General features: G+C 38.8%; 1 protein-coding gene across 1 annotated transcript in view; it reads left to right on the forward strand.

The window, feature by feature from the left end:
- The window catches only part of COL25A1 (collagen, type XXV, alpha 1), a 668242-nt gene that overhangs the window by 450514 nt on the left and 197863 nt on the right, over positions 1 to 19865 (forward strand). The gene's annotated exons all lie outside the window — the stretch shown is intronic.

Here is a 19865-nt window from a genome sequence, read left to right on the forward strand (position 1 = left end):
AATTTAGTTCCTTCAGCTTGAGGAATGCTGAGCATATTCTTCCCTTTCAGTTTTTCTAATTCTGGGGCTTTGCACATGTTCCTTTCAGTATATGCTTTTATCTTCTCAAGCTGCCTTTTGAAATTTCCTATTCAGCTCTTTTACCTCTTCATTTCTTCCATTTGCTTTAGCATCATGCTGGAGGACAAGTTTCAGAGTCTCTTTTCGCATTCATTTTGGTATTTTCTTTCTTTCTTGTCTTCTTAATGACCTTTTACTTTCTTCCTGTATGAGATCTTAATGTCATCCCACAATTTTTCTGGTCTTTGGTCTTTAGTGTCTATTGCATCACATCTGTTCTTGAGATTATCGTTAAATTCAGGTGGGATATATTCAAGATTATTTTTGGCTCTTGTGGATTTGTTTTAATTTTCTTCAGTTTCAGTATGAACTTGCATATGGGCAATTGATGGTCTGTTCCACAGTCTGCCCCTAGCCTTGTTTTGGCTGATGATATAGAGCTTATCTACCTTCTCTTTACACAGATGTAGTAAATTTGATTTCTATGTATTCCATCTGGTGAGATCCATGTGTACAGTCATAAAAAAAAAAAAAAAAAGTTGTTGAAAAATGTTATTTGCAATGAAGAAATCTTTGGTCTTACAGAATTCTATCGTTCAATCTCCAGCATCATTTCTATCACCAAGGCCATGTTTTCCAACTACTGACCCTTCTTCTTTGTTTCCAGTCTTTGCATTCCAATCACCAGTAATTATCAATGCATCTTGATTGCATGTTTAATCAATTTCAGACTGAAGAGCTTGATAGAATTCTTCAATTTCATCCTCACCAGATTTAGTGATTGGTACATAAATTTGAATAATAGTCATATTAACTGGTCTTGTAGGCATATGCATTGAATCCTATCACAAACAGCAATGTACTTCAAGATACACCTTGATATGTTCTTTTTGATGATGAATACGATATTTTTCCTCTGTAGTTTGTCATTCCCAGCATAGTAAACCATGTGATTCTCATATTCAAAATAGCCTATACCATTTCAGCTCACTAATGCCTAGGGTATTGATGTTAATGCATTGCATTTCATTTTGACAATTTCCAATTTTCCTAGATTCATACTTTGTGCATCCCATGTTCCAATGATTAATGGATGTTTGCAGCTGTTTCTCTTCATTTTGAGTTGTGCCCCATGAGCAAATGAAAGTTTGTCATCATGGTCAACTCTACTTTGAGGAAGCAGCTCTTCCCTAGTCATATTTTGAGCACCTTCCAACCTGAGGGGCTCATCTTCCAGCATCATATCTGATGATATTCTGGTGCTCTTCATCATGTTTCAATATTCAATATTCTGGTGCTGACAGTGTTCCACTGCTATTCGTAAGGTTTTCAGTGACTTAATATTTGGAAGTAGTCCTTCTCTCCTTTTTCCTAGTTTGTCTTCATTTGGAAGCTCAGTTGAAACCTGTCCACCATTGTTGACCTTGTTGTTGTTGTTATTATGTGCCGTGGAGTTGGTTCCGATTCATAGCGACCCTGCACAGGGTTTCTGAGGCTATAAATCTTTATGGGAACAGAAAGCCTCATCTTTCTCCCGCAGAACTGCTGGTAGTTTCGAACTGCTGACCTTGCAGTTCACAGCCCGATTCGTAACCACTACGCTACCAGAGCTCCTATTGTTGACCTTGCTGGTATTTAAAATACCAGTGGAATTTCCTCCAGAATCACAGCAACATGCAAGCCACTAAAGTGCAACAAACTGACAGATGAGTGGTGGTCAATAGTAGGGTGTGGCTGAAATCAGTGACTCAAAGAACAGATTTCAAAGGGGTCACCAAACTAAGAAAGTGCTACCTTTCTTAGGGGAAAATAAGCATGAGTGTATTTTTGTCACATACTGTTTGAAAAAATATTATTTACATAATTCAGTTAAGTATTATTGAAGTCTGTTAAGTATAATTTAACCTGTCATGACTGCAAAAAAAGGCAAGTCCAAACATCTGTATCATCAGGAATGATAAGGGACAAGAATCTGTATTAAGGAAACCAAATCTTCCCCAGGAATTTCACAGGAGACTTCCTCCCACTTCTCATTGGCCAAACTGTGTCACCTAGATAGCCCAAAGCTGGAAGGAAACCAAGGAGAATGGTCTTACAAGGCATATTCGGTCGTCTCATCAATAGTTTTGCCACAAATACCAAGCAAAAACCTGGGTAGACAAAACAGGGCAGAGCAAGAGATGGCACTGTAGTTGTTGTTAAGTGCCGTCGAGTCAGTTCTGACTCATAGCGACCCTGTATCTGGCTTGTGAAGAGCAGCCAGTGGATTTGAACTGCCGACCTTGTGGTTTTCAGTCCAGTGCTGATGCTATAGCACCATACCATGAATCCAGTATGGCATTAGTCAGAGAGATATAGAGAAAGACAGATTGTGAAGGAGATGAGGTGAGATAGATCAGATCTGTAGTGGACTTACATCCAAGCCTATAGCTATAGATGGAGTTTTTTCCAGGTTTAGCTAAAAAAAAAAAAAAGCAGCTATAGAATAAAACTGAAAGACACTGAAGTGAAAATGCAGTAGTTTTTGGAGCCAAGTGAAAATTCAGTAGTTCTTGGATCTGAAGTTTAGAAAGAAGATAAAGATGGAATTGGTTTCTGGCTTTATGCTTGGTAAAATTGGTCAGAATAAAGTCAGAAGAATGTACGATATGTTTAGTTTTAGTTATGTTGCATTGATGATCATGGTGAGACATTGCATTGAAATAGTTTAGCAAACACTTGGGATCACATGACTAGAACCCTGATACAGTGTCAGTGCTGGAGGGAACACACAGCTGAAGTGACACAAAGTGAGAGTTGAAACTACAGGATAAGATAAGATGATGGGTTAACAAGTGAGGAAAGAATTAGCTTAAGATTCTTTAGAAAAAATCCCCTTTGGAAAATAGGACAGAGAAAAAGTATACAAAGCTAGAACCAAGACACTGAAATGTTTGAAAATCAAAGGAAGAGTTACTTGAAAATGATTGTGGATAGAATATTTTTACTAAAAATAAATCTACACAGTAAAGGCATATAAAAAGTTTTAGATTTGGTGTTTTGTTGTTGTTTAGTGCCATCAGGTATTTCCGACTTATATCAACTCTGTATAGGGTTTCCAAGGAGTGGCTACTGGGTTTGAACCGCCAACCTTGCAGTTAACCATCCAGTCCTTATCTTACCATACCACTCTAGGATTCCTGGTGCTGGAATACTAATAGTGGATTTTTTTTAAAGTAGTAAGAGCAGAAGTTAGATTGTAAGTGGTTAAAGAATCAATGGTAGGAAAGTTGACTCTCTTTGAATACTGTTGATGGCATGTGATTTAATGCAGAGGAAAGTGGGCCTTTTTGGCACTTGCTTTATGTCAGTATACATTTAGCTGATTTCAAGTCTACAATTTTGGGCATAATATAATATCCATAAATATCATTTGGTTTTATTCTAGGAGGCACTGAGTATTAGCTTTCCACAGCTGAATATGTCCTGACATTAGAATTTCACTTCCCTCCTAAAATCTCCAGAAGATGTCATTATAAATTTGGCAATAATCTTCAATTATTTTTTGCAGTCAAATGTTACATTACAGCAACATCTGTATACTTGGAATGGTGCTTATATCTGTGCTGACAGCCACCATGCCCATGTTTGATTTTCTTCATTTCTTCCTTATAGTTTTGTATTTATTAGATCCCTGTTTCACTGTTTGACTGCAAAGGAAAGGTTGTCAGTTGGAACCACTCAGAGGCTTCATGGGAGAAAGGCTTGGCGATCTGCTCCAATAAAGATTGTTGTTGTTGTTGTTGTTGTTGTTAGGTGCCATTGAATCGGTACCGACCCATAGCGACCTTATGCACAGCAGAACAAAACACTGTCTGATCCTGGGCCAACCTCGCTGCCATTGCCATCGATGCTGCCACTTGGCCAATCCATCTCGTTGGGGGTCTTCCCCTTTTTCTCTGACCCTCTACCCTACTAAACATGATATTCTTCTCCAGTGACTGCTCCCTCCTGACAATATGTCCAAAGTATGAGAGATGAAGTTTGGCCATCTTGGCCTCTAAGGAGCACTCTGGCTGCACTTCTTCCAAAATGGGTCTATTGGTTCTTTTGGCAGCCCATGGCACTTTCAATATTCTTCCCCAACACCATAACACAAAAGCATCAATTCTTCTACGGTCTTCCTTATTCATTGTTCAGCTTTCACATGCATATGAGGTTATTGAAAATACCATGGCTTGGGTCAGGCTCACCTTAGTCCTCAAGCTGACGTCTTTGCTCTTCAACACTTTAAAAAGGTCTTGTGCAGCAAATTTGCCCAATGCAATACGTCGTCTGATCTCTTGACTGCTGCTTCCTTGAGTGTTGATAGTTGATCGAAGAAGAATGAAGTCCTTGACAACTTCAGTCTTTTCTCCATTGATCAGAATGTTGTTTATTGGTCCAGTGGTGAGGATTTTTCTTTGCTTTACATTGAGATGTAATTCATACCGAAGGCTGTGCTTTTTGATCTTCATCAGTAAATGTTTTAAGTCCTCTTCACTTTCAGCAAGCATGTTTGTATCATCTGCATATGGCAGGTTGTTAATGAGACTGCTCCAATCCTGATGCCACGTTTTTCTTCCTATAACCCAGCTTCTCGGATTATTTGCTCAGCATACAGGTTGCATAATTATGGTGAAAGAATGCAACCCTGTCACACACCTTTCTTAATTTTAAAACATTCAGTGTTCTTCCTTTTAATGTTTTAAAAAATTTTAATTGTAAAACATTCAGTGTTCCCAATAAAGAGTACAGCCTACAAAACCCCATGGGGCACTTCTCCTCTGTCCCATGAGTTCACTATGAGTTGGAATTGACTTGAGTCCACCTAAAAGCAACAATAACAAGCTTTACTTAACAAAGTTTTAAGGCTATGACCTTGCCATATATTCAGTGATAAGATAGCCTGATGTAGAGTGATTCTGGGAATGAGTGAAATGTAGCTTAGGATAGGACATAGCATCTCACATAATAATGTTGCTGTTAGTTGCTGTTGAGTCAGCTCCGTGTCATGGTGACCTTATGGATAACAGAGTGAAGCATTGCTTGGTCCTATACCTGGAGTCCAGTTGTGGCACTGTAGGATAAACACTGGATTGCTGCCTGCAAGCTTGGTGTTTGAAACCCCCCAGCCACTCCTTGGTAACCCTACACATGATCACTATGGTATCAGAACCATAGTCAGAACCACAGCGCTTGACAACAACAATACCTGGTGATGCAATGGGTTAAGCATTAGGTTGCCAACTACAAGCTCTGTGGTTCAAACCCGCCAGCCACTCTGCAGGAGAAAGATGAGGCTGTGTGCTCCCTTAAAAATTTAGTCTCAGAAAGCCTAGGGAGCAGAAGTTCTACCCTGTCCTGTAGAGTCACTGTATCAGAACTGACTTGGTGGCCATGTGTGGGTATGATTGTGCTACCATCTTGGTGCTTGTTAGTATGTTTGAGCCCATTGTTGTGACTTTTGTGTTTTTCCATCTCATTGCAAATTTCCTTTGTTTTCTCTGACCACATAATAATAATTGCCAACTGCTTAGAGCCTTACAACTTGCTGAACACTTTCCTAAGTGAATTGTTGTTGCTAAGTGCCACTGAGTTGGTCCAAACCATAGTGACCCTGTATAGAGTTTCCAAGGAGTGGTTGGTATATTTGAACCACTGACCTTGTGGTTCAAACCAACCTTTCAGTCCAGTGCTTAATCCCACAGCACCAGACCCGGACTGCATTCTAAGTGAATGGCACACATGATCTCAAATCCTTACTAGTTCAGCAAGATAGGTTCCAAGGGAAAAGGAAATAAGGATGTGAAAGAGTGAGATGGTTGTCTGCATGGGCTTGAGTCAAGCTGGATGAGAATCAAGTTCTAGCTCTACCACTATCTGCCTGTATGGCTATTATAAGAAGTAAATACAACAATGTATGAATCAGTCATATAAGAATTCAAGGTACAACCATTGGTGAAAATAGGACAGTACTTCTCCAAAAAACGAAGAATAGCTTACGATACAGAAATCCCACTCCAAGGTATATATATTTCCTAGACATATAAGAACACTGACATGAATAATAAGCACACCTCTATTAATTATAGCATTATTCACCATGGTACAGAATACAGTGGAATACTATGCAACTGTCCCTGTGTGGAGCTCTAACGTATGCACTGGACTGCTAACTGCAAGGTTAGCGGTTCAAACCCACCAGCTACTCCCTGAAAACTACAGGGTTACTTTGAGTCAGAACCAACTCAACGGCACTTAACAACAACAGTATAAGAAATAATGAGGAGTCCACAAAACATAACAGAGATGAATCTGGTAGATTTAATGCTGAGTGAAATAAGCCAGTCACAAAAAGGCAAATATTATAGTCTCATCATTATAAAAAGTCAAGAACAGATATACACAAAGTTCTTTGTGTATGTAACACAAAGTTTTTTTGATGGTTACCAGGGATGGGAGAAAGAATGATGGGGAATCACTTTCTAGATAGTAGACAGCAGTTACTTTTGGTATAATGGGAGGGACAATCTCAAATATGGGTGAAATCAGAAAGATGAATAAAGACACTAAGAAGTACATGAGAAAAAGGGACAGTCCCATGTAAATGAACTTACATATATAGATGTATCTGTTACTGTTTTAAGTGCCATTGAATTGGTTCCGACTCACAGAGATCCTGTATAGGGTTTCCAAGGAGTGGCTGGTGAGTTCGAACTGCTGACCTTGTGGTTCAAATTGACCTATGGTTGAGTGCTTATCCATTTTTTTGTTGGCATATATAAATGCATGCTTTTGTGTGTTGTGTCTATATCCACAGAGTCCTGGTATGGTGCTGTAGGATAAGCACTGAGCCACAAGGTCAGTTTGAATTGCAAGGTTGTTGTTGTTATTTGCCATGGAGTCAGTTTCAATTCATAGCGACACTGTACAGGGTTTCTGAGGCTGTAAATCTTTACAGGAGCAGAAATCCTCATCATTATCCTGCAGAACAGCTGGTAGTTTTGAACTGCTGACCTTTAGGTTCGCAGCCCGATTTGTAACTACTACACTACCAAGAGGTAAGTGGTTCAAATTCACCAGCCGCTCCTTGGAAATCCTATACAGGGTCTCTACGAGTCAGAACCAACTTGATGGCACTAACAACAACTTCATGTATAGCCACATATATAACAAACCATATAGGGGACACAGTTATGAAGTTTTCCTAGATATACCCAAACGACTCACAGAATTCGTGTACTGGGATAAAAGACTCAGGATCATAGTCAATTGGCATAACATCATTTACAAAAATAATGTTCTAGGTTGTAGTATGATGAATATGCCTGGGGTCTTAAAACCTTGTGATTGACTAAGATACAAATACTGGTCTCTACCAATATGGAGCTAAAGAGAATGAAGGAAACCAAAGAATCAATAAAATACTAATTCGTGCAATTAATAATCCACAAGAACCAGAGCCTCATCTAACCTGAGAACTGAAGATGGTGCTCAGCGCTACCAGCCATTCTGACTAGGGATGTACTCAAAGGTCCAGAATAAAATGGGAAATAAATGTAGAACAAAACTCAAATTCCTAAAACAGCCAGACCCAGTGGATCACTACAGTCTAGAGGGAAATCATCGAGACTATCACTTTAGGATATACTTTGAACTTGGAATTGAAGCTGTTTCTAGAGATCACTTTATAACCAAATAGTAGATTGGCTTAAAAAATAAATAACTTCACCCATCGATAATGTGCTCCCTTAAACAAAGACCTATATGAAACCAAATTGTAAACATTTACCCAAAAGCAAAGAAGAGAAAGTTAGATAAAAGGAAACAGAGCAAATAGAATGGAAATAATTAGAATATGGACACATTGTAAAAATAGTAACCAATGACATGGGACAATTTGCTTAAGTATTACTGTTAATAGGGAACCAGATTTACTGTGTCAAATTTCACATAAAGCACAATGAAATATTATTTTAAAAAAGGAACATAATAAACCATAACTATATTATTTTCTCCTTATTTCAAATGAGGAATATGGGGTTATGTAAGTTGTTGCAGCTAATACAATTCATATGTCATGGAAGAGGGTTTCTTCACAAGAAGGTAGCTGTCATAAAAGTCATCAACATCAATGTGAAGTGATAGGGGTTTCAAAAATATCTATGGGTAAAATGAACAGCAACCAAAATAGTGATAAATATTTCTATTAAATGCTTAAGATATGCCAGCCATATTTCAATAGCCCTATGGAATAATTCCACCAGTCATGTGTCAGTTTGTTGGACTGTGGTGGTGTGTGTGTTGCTGTGATTCTGGAAGCTATGCCATGGATATTTTAAATAACAATAGAGTCACCCATAATTGACAGGTTTTAGCTGAGCTCAGACTAGGAAAAAAGAGAAATTGACTACTTCCAAATATTTAGTCACTGAAAACCCTATGACTAGCAGTGGAACATTGTTAGCACCAGAATATTGAATATTGAAATATGATGACGAGCACCAGCATGTTGTTAGATATAGTGCCAGAAGATGAGCCCCTCACATTGGAAGGCACTCAAAATACGACCGGGAAAGAGCTGTCTCCTCAAGTTAAAATTGACATGAATGGAGTAAAGTTTCTAGGACCTTCATTTGCGGACAGGGCACAACTGAAAATGAAGAGAAACAGCTGTAAACATCCATTAACAATTAGAACATGAAATGTATGAAGAATGAATCTAGGAAAATTGGAAATTGTCAAAAATGAAATGGAAAGCATAAACATCGATATGCTGGGCATTAGTAAGCTGAAATGGACTGGTATTGGCAATTTTAAATCAGACAATCACATAGTTTACACTGCCGGGAATGGCATCACATTCATCATCTAAAAGAACATTTCAGGATCTATCTTGAAGTACAACACTGTCTATGATAGTGTAATATCTATAGGCCAACAGAGGGTTCTGGTGTGGTGCTGTGTGTTAATGTGCTGGCCTGCAAAGTTGGCTTGAAACACAGGGTTGGTGGTTCAAACTCATCAGCCGCTCCTTGGAAATGCTATACAGGGTAGCTGTGGGTTGCAACCAACTCAACGTCACTTAACAACAACAACAAGGAAGACCAGTTAATACCACTCTTATTCAAATTTACTCACCAACACCAACCATTAAAGCCAGCAATGAGGAAATTAAAGAATTCTATCAACTTCTTCAGTCTGAAATTGATCAAACATACAATCAGGATGCATTGATAATTACTGGTAATTGGAATGCAAAGGTTGGAAACAAAGAGGAAGGGTCCGTCATTGGACAATATAGCCTTGGTGATAGAAATGATGCTGGAGATTGCATGACAGAATTTTGCAAGACAAATGATTTTTTCATTACAGATCCCTTTTTTGAAATAGCATAAAACATGACTATGCTCATGGACCTCACCAGATGGAATACACAGAAATCAAACTGACTACATCTGTGGAAAGAGAATGTGGAAAAGCTTCATGTCAACTCAGCCAAAACAAGACTGTGGAACAGATCATCCTTTGCACATATTCAAGTTCAGGCTGAAGCTGAAGAAAATTAAAACAAGTCCACAAGAGTCAAAATATGACCTTGAACATATCCCACCTGAATTTAGAGATCATCTCCAAAATATATATGATGAATTAGACACTAATGATTGGAGAACAGAATAGTTATAGGATGACATCAAGAACATCATATAGGAAGAAAGTAAAAGGTCATTAAAAGACAAGAAAAAAGGAAAAGACCAAAATGGATATCAGAAGAGACTCTGAAACTTGCTTTCCTTCATAGTTACTAAAGCAAATGAAAGAAGTGAGGAGGTAAAAGAATACAACATTTCAAAGTTCAGTTTGAGAAGACAAAGTCAAGTATTATAACTAAATGTGCAAAGATCTGGAGTTAGAAAACCAAAAGGGAAAAACATGCTTAGCATTTTTTTCAGCTGAAAGAACTGAAGAAAAAATTCTTTCAGCTGAAAGAACTGAAGAAAAAAGTCAAGTATCGACTTGAAATATTGAAGGATTCTATATGAATTCTGGTGTGGCGCTGTGGGTCAATGTGCCAGACTGCAAAGCCGTTTGAACTGCAAGGTCGGTGGTTCAAGCTCACCAGCTGCTCCTCGGAAACCCTATACAGGGTCCCTATTGGTCAAAACCGACTTGACAGCACTTCACAACAACAACATAGGCAAATACTGAATGATGCAGAAAGCATCCAACAAAGATGGAAGGAATACACAGAATCACTGTACCAAAAAGAAATGGTTGATGTTCAGCCATTTCAAGGTAGCAAATGATCAAGGGTCAATGATACTGATGGAAGAAATCCACAGTGCATTGAAGGCACTGGCACAGAGAAAGGCTCTGGTAATTGATGGAATACAAATTGAAATACTTCAACAAATTGGGGCAGCACTAGATGCACTTACTCATCTATGCTAAGAAATTTGGAAGACATCTACCTGGCCAATCGATTGGAAGAGATCCATATTAGTGCCCATTGCAAGGAAAGGTGACCCAACAGAATGTGGAAATCATCAAACAATATCATTAATATTGCATGCAATTAAAATTTTGCTGAAAATAATTTAAAAATAGCTATAGGAGTACATCGACAGGGAGCTGCCAGAAATTCAAGCCAGAGTCTGAAGAGGATGTGGGAAGAGAAATATCATTGCTAACAGCAGCAGGACCGTATTTGAAAGACAAGAATACCAGAAATAGTTTCCTTGTGCTTTATTGATTATGCAAAGGCATTTGACTGTGTAAATCATAACAAACTATGGATAGCATTGCAAACAATGGTTATTCCGGAACACTTCATTGTGTTCATGAAGAATCTGTACACAGATTCAGTGGCAGTTACTGTATAGGGTTTCAAGTATACTGAGTGGTTTAAAATTAGGAAACATGTCCAGCAGCATTTCATTCTTTCGTCTTACTTACTAAGTCTCTATACTGAGCAGATAATCTGAAAAGCCAGAATAGATGAAGAATAATTTGGCATCTGGATTGGAGGGAGGTTCATTAACATTTGTGATATGCAGATGACAAAACTTTGCTTGCTGGAAGTGAGGAAAGGAATCCTTGAGGCACTTGCTGATGAAGATCAGAGACTATAGTCTTCAGTCTGGATTACAACTCAGTGTAATGAAAACAAAATTTCTTACAAAAATCCTTACAAGTGGACCATTAAATAGCACCGTGATAATGGGGAAAAGATTGAAGTTGACAGGGGTTTCATTTTACTTGGATCCACAGTCAATTGAAACAGCAGTTAATAACATTGAAACAGCAGTTAATAAACTCAACAATGTATTGCATTGGATAAATCAGCTGCAATAACCTCTTTTAAATTATTAAAGAGCCAAGATGTCACTTTGAAGACTATAGTGCGCCTGACCCAAGTCATGATATTTTCAATCACCTTACATGTATGCATGGGAAAGCTGGACAATGAATAAGGAAGACCAGAAAAGAATGGATGCATTTGACTTATGGTATTGGACAACATTGACAGTACCATGGACGACCAGAAGAACAAACAAATCTGTCTTGGAGGAAGTACAACCTAAGTGCTCTTTAGAAACAACAATGGTGAGATTCTGTCTCATACTTTAGACATGTTATCAGCAGGGACCAGTTCCTGGAAGAGGATATTATGCTTGTTGAAATAGAGAGTCTGTGAACAAAGGGAAGATCTTCAGCTAGGTGGATTGACACAGTGGCTGCAACATTGCTCTCGAGCATGTTAACAATTTTAAGGATGGTGCAGTACTGACTGGACAGCAATTTGTTCTGTTGTCCATGTTATTACTGTTAAGTGATGTCGAGTTGGTGCCAACTCATAGCAACTCTGTATAGGGATTCTGAGGAGAGACTGGTGGATTTAAACTGCCAGCTTGGTGATTAACAGTCTAGTGCTTATCCTATAGCATCACACCAGTACTCCTCTGTTGTCCATAGAGTAGCTACAAGCAGGTACTAATTTGGGGGCAGCTAACAACAACCCAGAAGTCCTGAAGTGGCACTGTAAAATAAAGCACTGGACCACAAGGTCGGTTTCAACCACAGTGTTGGCAGTTCAAACTTACCAGCTGCTCTTTGACCCTTTACGGGGTCGCTGTAGTGGTTACGAATCGGGCTGCGAATCGCAAGGTCAGCAGTTCAAAACTACCAGCTGCTCCACGGGAGAAAGGTAAGGCTTTCTGCTCCCGTAAAGATTTACAGCCTCGGAAACCCTGTTCAGGGTTGCTATGGGTCGGAACCGACTCAACGGCACACAACAATAACAACAACATGAGTAGGAACCGTCTCAACAGCAGCAACAACAACCCAGCCTGTATTAAGGCCCATCCTAGTCCAGTATGTGCAGTGAGGTCCTCATGTTAACTGATAACATCTTCAAAGACTGCTTTGAAACATCACATTGACCAGTATCAGAGGTTAGGACGTTGATGTCTCTTTTTAGGGAAGACAGTTCAATCCGTAACACTCCTTTTTTCAATTTTATCATCTCATGCCTCTGTAAATAAGAGTGTAACTTTTTTTGTTTTCCTGCAATCAGGCTAATTTTAGTGTTTACAATCCACGCATTATCAACCCTCCAAAAATCAAATGGATTAATGAATGCATGCCACATAGTAATACATTTGTTTGTTAAGTGCCATCTATTCAGCTCTGTATCTTAGCCACCCTGTGCTGGGTTTCCAAGGACCCATTGCTCAATTTGTACCACTGACCTTACAGTTAAAAGTCTAGTGCTTAGCAAACAGCACCACACCAGGGCTTCTAGCTCTTCTTGTTAGTGTCATCTAGTCGTCCCTGACTCATAGCCACCCTTTATAGACTTTCTGAGGAGTGGCTGATGAGTTTGAACCATCAACAATGCAGTATAGTGTTTATTCTACAGTGTCACAACAGAACTCCAAGGTTCCGAGATGAAGTATAGTGGATCAGGGTAATCTTTACCTCTGTTTCAGGAGTAGTGTTGTGGCACAAGATAAGCACTGGACTGTTAACCTCAAGGGTGGGCGTTCACACCCACTAGTTTAAACCCTATACAAGGCCCACTCAAGGGCACTTAACAACAACAACAAAGAATGTGATGTTAATGACTCATATCCCAACTATCTTGTTATAATATCGTTTTACTTCTCAGCTCAATGGTTCCACTATGGAAATAGTATAATATCAATATTCTGGTGTATTTGTTACTATTGAGTTGTTTGTTTTTAGGCTAGTCTGATGAATGGAGTCTGTTTTTTGCCATTCACGATTCTGATTTTACGTGTTCTAGAAATCATTTTGGATTCCTGATGTGGTGCTGTGGGTTAATGCACTGGTTGGTTTGAACCACAAGATCAGAAGTTCATGCTCATCAGCTGCTCCTTGGAAACTCTATACGGGGTCCCTATGAGTCAGAACCAACTCAAGAACACTTAACAACAACAAGAAGAAAGCATTTTGTTGTTTCTGCTTTATTCTGAGTCCATTATTGCAAAAGACTGGACTGTGTTTCTAGATAAACATTAGAGCTCAGATGTCAACTACGAAAGACTGGAGACTTTAAGGGGTCAGCTGCACCCACTAGATCCACTGCTATCTTTCTTCATTTTTAAAGAGGACTTTTTCGTGTGTCCTGTTCATAAAGGCTTCTGCCATCATCATGAACCACAGATCTGGGAATCATAACGGTACCCAGGGCTCTGATGTTGTGTATCATATCCCTTGTCTCTATCTTCTTCTTGTTGTGTGTCATCAAGTTAGTTCCAACTCATAATGACTGTATAGGATTTCTGAAGTAGTTTGTGGTTTTGAACTGCAGTCCTTGCAGTTAGCAGTCTGGTGCTTAGCCTTAAAAATAAGAAAAACTACTCCAATGTTAATTAATATTTTGAATTAGGGCACTATATTCTGAAATTATTTGACTACTTCTACCTTGCCCAGTCCTGGTGTGGCACTGTGGGTTAATGCGCCAGACCGCAAAGCCGTTTGAACTGCAAGGTCGGCAGTTCAAATTCACCAGCTGCTCCTTGGAAACCCTATACAGGGTCACTATGGGTCGGAACCAACTCGACAGCACTTCACAACAACAACACCTTGCCCAGATAACAGAGAACTCTGATAAATAAGAGATTTAGTGGCTATTGTTCTCAACATTAGCAACTAACAGCTGGTTTTAAATCAATTCTGGGCCCTCACAATTTCGATAAGCACAATTTCGGCCTAACTATTTTCCAGAAAGTTCTTTTCCCTCACAGTTTGTTCAAGTAAAATTTCATAACAGCTGGGACAACACAAAAACTGATAGCATCTTAAAAACATCTTCAGCAGGACAGATTAAGTTCCATAGAAGGAAAGCATTTAGAAGTTTATTTTATTATCTTAACGTCTATTGGCTTGAATGATTAAACAGATTCTTTGGCTCTGCTAAAACTTCTAGGACTGGTTGTTAATTTGATGTTCTTGTTTACTTAACCCTTGCCTTTCTCTTTAGTCTTAATGAAGACACTTCTCTTCTAGTTTCCAATGCACTGCTTATGAGGATGGAAAGAAATGAATTCTGAAAAAAATATTTTGATATTTCCAGATTTAGCAGAAAGTGGCATGGACACAGAAAGTTCATTAAGATTTGCAAACATTCTTGTTATATTTTATAATCAGACTTCCGTTTTGAGTCTTCTCTGCCATATTTCAGACAACTAACAGTTGCTTAATTGAATTGAACTCAGAAGCAATTGTAAAGTTGGCCTAATGTGGGTCAACTTCAAATAATAATTATTTTGGCAAACAGTTGTTGATATGTAGAAAGCTTTATCCTTGGAATTTAGTGTTGTGAATTATACTTTACTGTTGTTGGTTGAATGCTGAGCTCATCAGATAAGGAACAAGAGATATATTAAGGAATATTGAGGAATAATGACTCTACCTATTATATATCACTCTAAATTATGTACATTTTTCCTTACTATAAAAGACTGTGTGTTATAGAAATCTATCTCTCATAAATATATATAGTTATACATATTTGTATAGTTATACATATTTGTATACATATATATATATATATATTGGCCCAGTATTCCGTGTTGTTGTTGGAGCTCCACACTACACGTCTCGCTGCTGCTCGAAGTTCTGGCTGCTGCTCGAAGTTCTCGCTGCTGCTAAATTGGGAAAGGTGTGAGACAGGGCTGTATTCTTTCACCATACTTATTCAACCTGTATGCTGAGCAAATAATACGAGAAGCTGGGTTCTATGAAGAAAAACGTGGCATCAGGATTGGAGGAAGACTCATTAACAACCTGCGATATGCAGATGATACAACCTTGATCGCTGAAAGTGAAGAGGACTTGAAACATTTACTTATGAAGATTAAAGAGCACAGCCTTCGATATGGATTGCATCTCAATGTCAAGAAAACAAAAATCCTCACCACTGGACCAATAAACAACATTCTTATCAATGGAGAAAGGATTGAAGTTGTCAAGGACTTCATTCTTCTTGGATCAACTATCAACACTTGCGGAAGTAGCAGTCAAGAGATCAGACGACGTATTGCACTGGGCAAATCTGCTGCACAGGAACTTTTTAAAGTATTGAAGAGCAGAGATGTCAGCTTGAGGACTAGGGTGCGCCTGACCCAGGCCATTGTGTTTTCAATAGCCTCATATGGATGCGAAAGCTGGACAGTGAATAAAGAGGATCGTAGAAGAATTGATGCCTTTGAGTTGTGGTGTTGGAGGAGAATACTGAGGGTGCCATGGACTGCCAAAAGAACCAATAGATCTGTTTTGGAAGAAGTGCAGCCAGAGTGCTCCTTGGAGGCCAGGATGGCTAAGCTTCGTCTCTCCTACTTTGGACATGTAGTCCGGAGGAAAAAATCGTTGGAGAAGGATGTCATGCTGGGTAGGGTGGAGGGTCAGAGAAAAAGAGGAAGACCTCCAACGAGATGGATCGGCCAGGTGGCATCATTGATAGACTCGGGGGTGGCAGCGGTGGTGAGGTTGGCCCAGGATCGAGCATTGTTTCGTTCTGCTGTGCATGGGGTCGCTATGAGTCAGTTCCGACTCGATGGCACCTGACAACAGCAACAATATATATATATAGTATGCTGTTTATATTCTTTTATTTGAAGTTTTACAAGGGCTGTTTTGTGTAAATTAAGTAATTTAAAATAATCTCTTCATTAATAACCCTCTTATAAACAAAGCTGTATGGAAGTTTTTATTCTCTGTTTCATATTTAGAAAAGTTAACTTTCACTTGGATACAAATGTAAGATTTTTGTTGTTGTTAAGTGTCATTGAGTCAGTTCCAACTTATACGTATAGGGTTTCCAAGGAGCAGCTGATGGGTTTGAACCATCAATCTTGCAGTTAACAGACCAGTGATCGTCCTACAACATAGTATTTGTGAATAATGAGCACATTGAAAATATGAAATAAAACTATTTACAACAAAGTACACTAGCAAAATCCAACACACATAATTATGCAGAATTGTACTTGCAGAAGCAGAGAGCAGGACTATATGTTTGGTCCTTGTTCTTAGAATGGGTAGAATGACTGTTTCTGCATTGACAGATTGTGTTCAGGGAGAGCAGTTCCTGTATATCTAAATGACATGGGTCTCTGGAAAGTCATTTAATGCCAGACAGCAGCATCCTTTCATAAGTATACCTGCACTAATGTGTCCAGCAGCTCCTTGTAGCAGACACTACCTGTAAATCAGAAGTGGCAAACAGAACTGGCTTTGTTGGGAAAAGATGTCATTTGCAAGGTACAACTTCAAATGCAATTCTGCAGTGACTTTGGAAGAAGTCAGGAAGCTTTGGTTTTCATCTCTTAGAAGTCAGTTAAAATTATTTCTGAAAAATGTTGATACTTAGAGGAACCTTGAAGGATCACAATTTTTTTTGTTACTATAAACAAAACTGAATAGTTTAGCACTTACATGCGCACATACAATAACAACAATATTAATAGAAAATTGCTGATACCATAGTTCCTCATATCAAGAAAACTGGGCATATTTGTGAATTTTAGCATAAATTTGTTGCTAAAGGAGTTTTAGTGATGGAGAAGGTGGTCTCAAACACCTTCATGTTTTACATTCAAAACATCAAGAAACTGGAAAACCAAACCCGCTGTCATTGAATTGATTCTGACACATAACAACCCTGTAAGGTAGAGTGGAAGTGGTCCGTAGGGTTTCTGAGACTATAAATCTTTGCTGGAGCAGACAGTGTTACCTTTCTTCTATGGAGTGGCTTGTGAGTTTGAACTGCCAAGCTGCAGTGAGCAGCCCAATGCTTAACCCACTTCACTAAACTAATAAAACACAACATTATTTTCAGGACAGGTACTATAGTGAGTTTCAAGCCTGAAAGAATTTGGTATAATTAAGATAGGTAAATGATGACAGGTAAGCAGGCAAAAGGAAAGAGAAATTGACATGGTAGAATGCCAGTTAACTGATCTGACGTGAAATAGCAGGAACTGACTGTAACCCTAGAAAGTCTAAAGGAACAACAGGTGGCAAATCCTGTCTCATTCACCTTGTCTTCAAAAGGACATTTCATTCTCAACACTGAGTTTGTTAGCAAGTGAGAAAAAAGGCTAAAAAAGGTCATCAAAATTTTAAATTAAGAGTACACTCAGTAGTCTTAAAAACAATGACAACCAAAAGAAAATTATGTGGGCCTTTTGTCAGATTTATTCTTTTTAGAGTTAACCTATTTCTCTAGACTTAATTTGGTGGCCCAAACTTCAAATGTCTCACCAAAATCTTGAGTTCATTATCACCTAGAGAAGGTCACCACTTTGTGAGAGTTACACGAGGCTGAAGGGGAACTTCCCCAAGTATGTGAAGGAAGGGGGTGCATTCAAGCACAGAAGAGACAAGGGAATCTTTTAAGACATGCCTTAGTTCTTAGTCAGATATTCTGTGCCATTTCGATTGTCTCTTTTAGGTATTACAAGTTGTTTCGCATATTAAGGCTTATCAAGCAGTCCCTGGGTGGTACACATTCAACTGCTATCCAAAAGAAGGTTGGACATCAAATCCACCTAGACATGCCTTGAAAGAAAAATACCTGGTGATCTACTTTTTTAAAAAAATCCGCTATTGATAACCCTATGGAGCACAGTTCTATTCTGGTTCATATTGTTGTTGTTGTCAAGTGCTGTTGAGTCGATTCTGACCCATAGTGACCCTGTATAGGGTTTCCGAGGAGCAGCTGGTGAGCTTGAATCACTGACCTTACAGTTCAAACAGCTTTGCAGTGTGTTCATTGGGATGCCCTAAATAGGAATCAACTGGAGAGATACTTGTAGCCAGTATTGATAATAAGTAGAATAACATGAAAATTTTATGAGAGAAAGTCCATACCTTTTTCATAAGCAATGGTTTAAAATTTTATACTGTCTGTCATTCTGCACACCACTCATCTGTAAGATTGTCTTACTGTGATAGCTTACATGTTACTCTGATGCTGGAAACTATGGTACCAGTATTTTAAATAGGAGCCCTGAAGTGGCACTGTAAGATCACCACTGAACTTCTAACCACAAGGTTACTGGTCCACACCCACCAGTCTCTCTCCTTGGAAACCTTATACAGAGTCATTATGAGTCAGGACTGACTGGACAGCACTTAACAACAACAATGGTCACCCATGGTGGACAGGTTTCAGCTGAGCATTCAGACTAAGACAGACTAGGAAGAAGTAGAGGCAGACTACTTCTGAACATTTAGTCACAAAAAATCTTATGAATACCAGTGGAACAATGTGAGATATAATGCATGAAGATGAGCCCCTCAGGTTGGAAGGCACTCAAAATGTAACTGGGAAGAGCTGCCTCCTCAAAGTAGAGCAGACCATGAATGGAGTAAAGCTTTTGGGACTTTCATTTGCTGATGACACACAACGCAAAATGGGAAAAAACAACTGTAAACATCCATTAATAATCAGAATATGGAATGAATAAAGCATGACTCTAGGAAAATTGGAAATTGTCAAAAATGAAATGGACCACATTAAGATTGATATCTTATACATCAGTGAATTGAAATGGATTGTGTTACATTCATCATCAGAAAGAACATTTAACGATCCATCTTGAAGTACAATGCTGGCTGTGATAGGATAATATCCATACATCTACAAGGAAGACCAGTTAATACCAACATTATTGAAAGTTACACCAACCACTAAAATCTGTGATGATGAAATTGAAGAATTTGACCAACTTCTTCCATCACCCATCTGTCTGTTGTACTGTGGTGGCTTGTGTGTTGCTGTGATTCTGGAATCTATGCCACTGGTATTTTAACCACTAGCAGGCCCACCCACAGTGCACAGGTTTCAGTTGAACTTCCAGACAAAGACTAACTAGAAAAATGAAGGACTACTTCCAAATATTTAGTAACTGGAAACTTTATGAATAGTAGTGCAACACTCTCAGTATTGAATATTGAAGCATGATGAAGAGCACCAGAATATTGTCAGATATAGTGCCTGAAGATGAGCCACTAAGGTTGGAAAGCACTCAGAATGTGACTGGGGAAGAGCTGCCACCTCAAAGATGTGATAAAGTGAATGGAGTAAAGCCTTCAGAGCCTTCATATGCTGATGGGACACAACTCAAAATGAAGAGAAACTACTGTAAACATCCAATAATAATAGACCCATGGAATGTATGAAGTATGAATCTAGGAAAATTAAGAAATTGTCAAAATGAAATGGAACACATAAACATCAATGTTCTAGG

This window comes from Chrysochloris asiatica, unplaced genomic scaffold, assembly GCF_000296735.1.
Source record: "Chrysochloris asiatica unplaced genomic scaffold, ChrAsi1.0 scaffold00129, whole genome shotgun sequence".
Lineage (NCBI taxonomy): Eukaryota > Metazoa > Chordata > Mammalia > Afrosoricida > Chrysochloridae > Chrysochloris > Chrysochloris asiatica.